Below are 6,595 nucleotides of genomic sequence, written 5' to 3' on the forward strand. Positions count from 1 at the left end.
GTAGCTGCTGATTGTAGGGAGAGGGAAGAAGAGATATGATGTGAGGGCATTTTCAGGATTTGGAGTGTCCTGGGTGGTACTGCAGGGACAGATGCTAGACATTGTGTGTCCTGCCATGGCCCACTGGGTGGACTGGGGGGGAGTGTAGACTACAATGTAGACCACTGTCCATATGGTGCAGCAGTGCTCCAAAATGTATTCACCAGGTGCAGTGAATGTGCCACAATGATGGAAGTGGTCGTTCATGTGGAAGGAGTGAGGTGAGGGGATGGGGGGTATATGGGACCTCATAGTTTTTTAATGCAACATTAAAAGAAAATAAAGAAGAAAAAACATACTACAAAGCTACGGTGGTCAAAACAGCATGGCAGTTGGCTCTGGAGTTCAGTGCCTTGTCAGGGGGCACAATAGAATGAGTGGGAAGGTGTACTCCTATCCTGGGGAGGCCAGAAGTTCTCAAACATAGGGAATTGTGTCTTGAGAGAACTGGTGGCTCCCAATAGGGGAGGACAGTCTAGCATGTCAAGCCCTCAACATTGTTGCAAGTATCTGTGAATCTTGTCCTTCAAGCAGTGAAGCTTGGTTGTCACTGGGAGCCCTGAAGGTAGGAGGAGAGTGTAACAGAACAGAAGGAAGCAGGGTAACTTGGGGGCAACACTGTGTTGTATTCTACAACACTGTGCAATGATGAATATACAACATGTTAAATTATACCAAAAATGTATAAAAGTCTATAGGCTAAAATGTAAATCATAATGTAAATCATAATGTAACTAAAAATTTAGAAAATTGTGCAGTCTAAAATATAAACTATAATGTATACTAAAATGGAACCATGATTGGTAGCTATGATGAAATATTGGTACAACAGCTGCAGCAAATATAATATCAACATGTAAAGAGCTCATTGCTGGGGAAGGGGGAAAAAGTTTGATGTTTGATATATGGGAGTCCTCTATATTGTATAGGTTACTTTACTGTGAATTAGAATTTTTTTGAAGAAAAAATTAAAAATTAAAAATAAAAGGATGTAGAGACTGAGGAAGGAATGAAAGAAATTGCATTACTACTGTACATACAGGGCAACACCTATACAGTGATGAAAGGCAAAATGTTAAAAATAAAGTTTTATGACATTCTTCACTTGTTAATACACCAATTTATTTTTTACTTTATTTTAGTTTTTCTAAATTAGTGTGTATTCTATTTCTAATCTTTAAATCTATCATTATTATTTCATTTTCCTACAAATTGAATTTAGCAATATACTAGGCTTCATTTTTCAAGAAGTTTTGGACCATAGAGGGTTCAACAATGGCAGGGGAAGAACACTGGTGTGAGGTGTAATTTATGGGAGACATATGGTTGGAAGGGAGTTCTCCAGGGGGGTGTTGAGGGTATATAAAAATGTTCAGAAATTTGTTAGGTATTTTCATGGTAGTTACAGTTACAAATGACAACTGAGGGAGGGCTGAGTCCCAAGCCAAAGGACCTCTGCCACATTCCCCCGGGGAACAGCAACAATCTCTCAAGGAAGCTCCAATGATGACCCCTTGATACTGATGACTATGCTTATGACCCTGTGTGCCTGAAATTTGAGCTAGGCCTAGAGCTTCAGGGTGCTTAAAAGTTACCTCCTGAGACCCTCCATGTTTCCTAAATGTGGCCACTCTCTGAACCAAACTCAGCATGTAAATGCATTATCTTCCTCCCAGCATGGGACATGATTCCTGGGAATGAGCCTCACTGGCACCAAGGGATTACTACCGATCGCTAACTGGTGATGCAACTAGAAAAAGACCTGGAACAAAAGGGGGATAATGGTAAAGACAAATGTGTTTATATGGCTAAGAGTCTTGAAAAAAATTTTGGGAGGTCATCATAGGGGTCATGCTTACACACATCATAGCAGGATCCAAGAGACTACCAAGTAGGTACAACCCCAGGTACTGGTGCTCCTGAGGACCACAGAGACACACAGGTTCTACAGTCATGGCAGATGACTCTGGAGTTCAGTGCCTTGTCAGAGGGCCTTGCTTTGTAATTTGTGTTCCTGAGTGAGATGCAGTTGGTCTCAGATTTGAACTTTCTACACATGCCTCTTCTGTCACTTTTACTGATCCTGTGGTTGAACCTAGGGGTTGGTATATACTCAGGAGACTTGAATCTCTGGACTCTCCATGTGCCAGCTAGGCCTTGAGCCTCAGCAGAGTCTAACTCTTACTCTCCAATCATTGGACTTACCCAGGTCAAGTAACCGGGAGGTGAAGATGGTCAACTACCACACCAGGGAACTGAAAGTACCTACAACTACAAGCTGGAGACTTGCATCCATCATCCATGTGAGATCTAAGCCTCCTCTTGATGTAGAGGGGGACTGGACATAACCATCCCAGGGTCACAGGATGGGGGAATAAAATATGGATTAGATTGGGCTTACTGGTATTCTACTACAAAACTATTGTGACTCTAGCAATTGAAGAAATTGTATCACTGATGTGGAGACAGTGGCCACAGTAGTTGCTGAGGGCAGGGAGAGGGAAGAAGAAATGTGATGTCATGGCTTTTTTGGAACTTGAAGTTGTCCTAAATGATATTGCAGGAACAGATGCTGGACATTATATATCCTGCCATAACCTACTGAATGCACTGGGGGAGAGTGTAAACTACAACTTAAATTATAATCCATGCAAAGCAGGAGTGCTCTAAAATGTATTCACCAAATGCAATGAATGTGCCACAATGATGAAAGAATTTGTTGATGTGGAACAAGTGGGGTGGAGAGGGGTATGGGGTATATAGGAACCTCTTATATTTTTTAATGTAACACTTTTTGTGATCTATGTATCTTTTTAAAAAGGCAATTAAATTTTAAAAATTAAAAAAGATAAATCAACAACATAAATACATGTGAAAAATATCCAAACTTTGGGAAATTAAAAAACATATTTGGGGCAGGTCACTGGCAAAGGGATAAGCCAGATGTACTAGGTACTTCTCCCTGGACTCTAGCAACCAGGGTTTGTTTATGCTTTCACTAGAATGAGGAACCCATGAAAGAGTTATCCAAGGAGGAGAAAATTTGTTCCTGCTGAGCCAAGACTGCCCCAGGGATACGATGATGGAGGAGTGGGCATGAGTGACCAGACTGAGGTCAATGGATACTGGATCCTACTGGTGAAGGCACAGTGCTCTGAGTGCTGAACAGTGAAAATGGCATGATGTGCATTAATACCTCATAACTTGAAGGCATGGCAGTGAAGGGATATACATGACTCATGGCACATGGAAATGTGTGCACAGACAAAGGAAATCTGTAATTCTTTGAAAATAGGAAGGAATTCTTCCTATTTGGATACATACTGCACAGTAAACAAATTTGAAAATCTCCAAGAGTTAAAGAGACTGGGTCACTGGGGTCTAATCATAGCATTGGATGTTACAGAAATATTATGTTCTGTCACCATGATTGACCCTGTATTATGATATTGGTGGTTACAACTGGAGGAATAGTGAATTGCATCATGTTCATAAATTGGACAGTCATGATTCTTTACAATTACTTCAGTGCAACATTTGTGGGTCTTGGCTTTATCCTTCAGGGGTGGAAACTGGAAAATTCTCAGAATAGCCTGTATCTCTAGTACTGCAAATCCTGCCAACATACAATGCATCATATTCACATTACTGCAGAAAGTATAGAAGGTAGGTGATGAAGATGGACCATCATGTCCTGGGATCAATAGCTGTTGTGGTTGCCAAAATCATATTTTTATCAAAATGTTTACCCTCTTAGTACCCTTGGGTGTATTCATGCTGCTTCCATTTTTGTTATGGCTGTGTGCTCAGAGGTTTATGATCAACTCTCTTTTGGGTGGAACACAGTAAAGATTGACATGAGTGTAGCCAGGGCAGATCCACTTTGTTGTTCCATTAGGATTCCCGGTGTTTGCTTCCACCTTGATTGCCTCTGATTAGGGCTAAGAAAAACCATAGCAGTCAGGATACCATTTTTATCCAGATAAAAATAATTATCAGAAACAAAAATGTATTGAATCATGGATTGATGAGAAGATAGAACAGATGAAACAAAAGGCAGATATGAGTCAGAAGTGCTCACTGTAAAGTTGTGTATAGTGGCGTCTGCTGTCTTTTGAATAAAGGAATCAAAACCTTCTTCACAAGCAACTGCACTGAAAAGCCTCAAACAAAGCTACATAAAGGGGAATTCAGTTAGATCACAAGAAGCTTAAGATACTGGTTGTATGGAGATAAAATACTTGAGGATTCCTTTATAGAAGTTATTGCAAGAATAAGTGGATAGTGCTCTAGAAACTGTGCGGAAAATTATCCCTCTAATGCTGAAACGTATCAAGTCCCAGAGGGAGAGAAGAAAAGATAGCTACTGTTAAAGTAAGGTAATTCTTTAAGTCCACTCCATTACTTGGAAATTGTACATCTTACTAAAGAATTCTGCCATGAGCTTACTCTGGTTAAGGTCTTCTTTTCCTCTGAAGTGCCCAGGTGCCATGATTTAAATATATTTATTACCATTTTGAAATGGAAAAGCCATTCTGAATATGCCTATGAATTCCTGCCCTCTTTACCACATTTTCCTCCCCCCAAAGAAAAAACACTTCACCCAATTAAGTTACTTGCTTTTTCTGTGCTGACCACTATGGACCTCACCTGCAGATATAGTTTCCCCTTTCCCAGGAGCAACTGCAAGTGATACTTTGATTCTTTTCACCTCATTTGAGATTTCTTACATAATATTCTAACTACCTAGAACTTACTTTGTCAGATTAAATATAAGCTCAAATTTTGTTACTTGTCTTGGAAGAATGCAAATTTTGTCTAATCAAATAAAGATCAATGGTTACATGAAGATGTTCTAAATAGGACATGGATCAAATTAGAAATAAAAAAGCACATTAGAAAGCATTGTGACCTTATTGAAAATAATACAACATATCAGATTTTGTGTAATGCTGCTAAAGCAGTACGTAAGGGGAAGTTTATAGCACTTTATCCCATACTGGAAAAGATGAAAAGGACAGGCCAGATCATATGGAAGTTCTTACCTCATCCATGAGCAGTAGGAAGCTACACAAGGACTATAAGCAAGGGAATAGCATAGAGTTGGATTTTTAAAAGATTTCTCCATATAACACCAATTGTTCATGAGGATGTGGAGAGCCAGAACTCTCATTGCTGGTGGGACTGTAAAAAAAAAAAGCCATTTTGCAAAAAAAAATTTACAGTTTCTTTTAGAAGTCAACATACATTCCCTGAGGCCCAGCAATTACATTCCTAGTCATTTAACCAAGAGAAACAAAAACCCGTCTGCAGACGGAAATGTACTGAAATGTTTATAGCTCCTTTATTCATAACACAAAAAGATAGAAAAAAACAACTGTTCATCAACAAGCGGATGGGTAAATAAAATGGAATCTATTCATATAATGGAATACTAATTAAGAAAAAGGAACAAACTAATGATGCATGAATGAACTTCTAAATTATGAAGCTAAATAAAAGAGACTGTGTATTTTATAATTCATTTTATATGAAGTTCTAGAACATGCAGATGTAATCTACAGTGGGAAAACACAAAACAGTGAAGACTTCAGCAATGAGTAGTCTGAGGAGGATTGACTAAACAAAAAAAGAACCATATGGGGTGGGAGTTATATTCTATGTGTTAATAGGGGTTTGGGTCATGCAGCTATATGGCATTACTAAAACTCAGAACATGTGCACTATTGTTTGTATATTTCATTTAAAATTTTGCATCAAAGGGAAAAGAAACTAAACAAATGTTGAACCTAAATGCAAAGTCATATTTAAGGAGAAGAGTACTCATGCTTGAAACTTGCTTTGAAATTCATAAAAAAACAAATTGAATGGATGGATGGAAGGAAGGATGGATGGGTAGATGGATGAAGATGGATGGATGGATGGAAAAATAATAAAGCAACTGTCAGAAAAACCTAATAGTAAAATTTAGAAATGGGAAAGTGAGTGTTTACTGTAAAATTCTTTCAGCATAAATACATGCTGGAAATATTACTTTATAAAATGCTGTGAAATTTATAATTCTGGATACATGATCTTGGTAGTTCAAGAAAAAATGTAGACAGACCAGGTGGAATGTGTTAAGACATCCAGCAGGGATGCTGTGGCATCTTTGGATGAGTGTTAGAGAAGGGAGAAGCAATAGGATTTGAGGAGTCTTTGGATACAAAGTCTGGGCAAGGGGATCAAGAATATTCCAGTATGTCAAGTGGGGGCTTAGATTCCAAATGGATACTGGATGCAATCCTCCTGCTTTCAGTTGTAGGCACTCTAGGCTCCATGGTGTGGTGGTTGACCTTCTTCAACTCCATGTTAGCTGAGTGGGGTAAGTCCAATAAATCAGAGTGTAGGAGCTGAAGTCTGTTGAGGCTCAGGGCCTGGCTATCATATTGTCAGTCCAGAGATTCAAATCCCCTAAATATATCTTAAACCCCAACACCAACTACAATTCCAGTGAAGTAGCATGAAAGTCTTGTGAAAAGAGATCCCATCTGAGTCCAGTTCAATCCAGGCATTT

The 6,595-nt window shown here is 39.0% G+C and overlaps 1 pseudogene; it reads left to right on the plus strand.

Moving 5' to 3' along the window:
• The first annotated feature begins 2,095 nt into the window (after positions 1-2,095).
• LOC111764223 (palmitoyltransferase ZDHHC6 pseudogene) lies at positions 2,096-4,402 on the plus strand (annotated as a pseudogene).
• Positions 4,403-6,595: the final 2,193 nt, after the last annotated feature.

Source organism: Dasypus novemcinctus, chromosome 6, assembly GCF_030445035.2.
Source record: "Dasypus novemcinctus isolate mDasNov1 chromosome 6, mDasNov1.1.hap2, whole genome shotgun sequence".
Classification (NCBI taxonomy): Eukaryota; Metazoa; Chordata; class Mammalia; order Cingulata; family Dasypodidae; genus Dasypus; species Dasypus novemcinctus.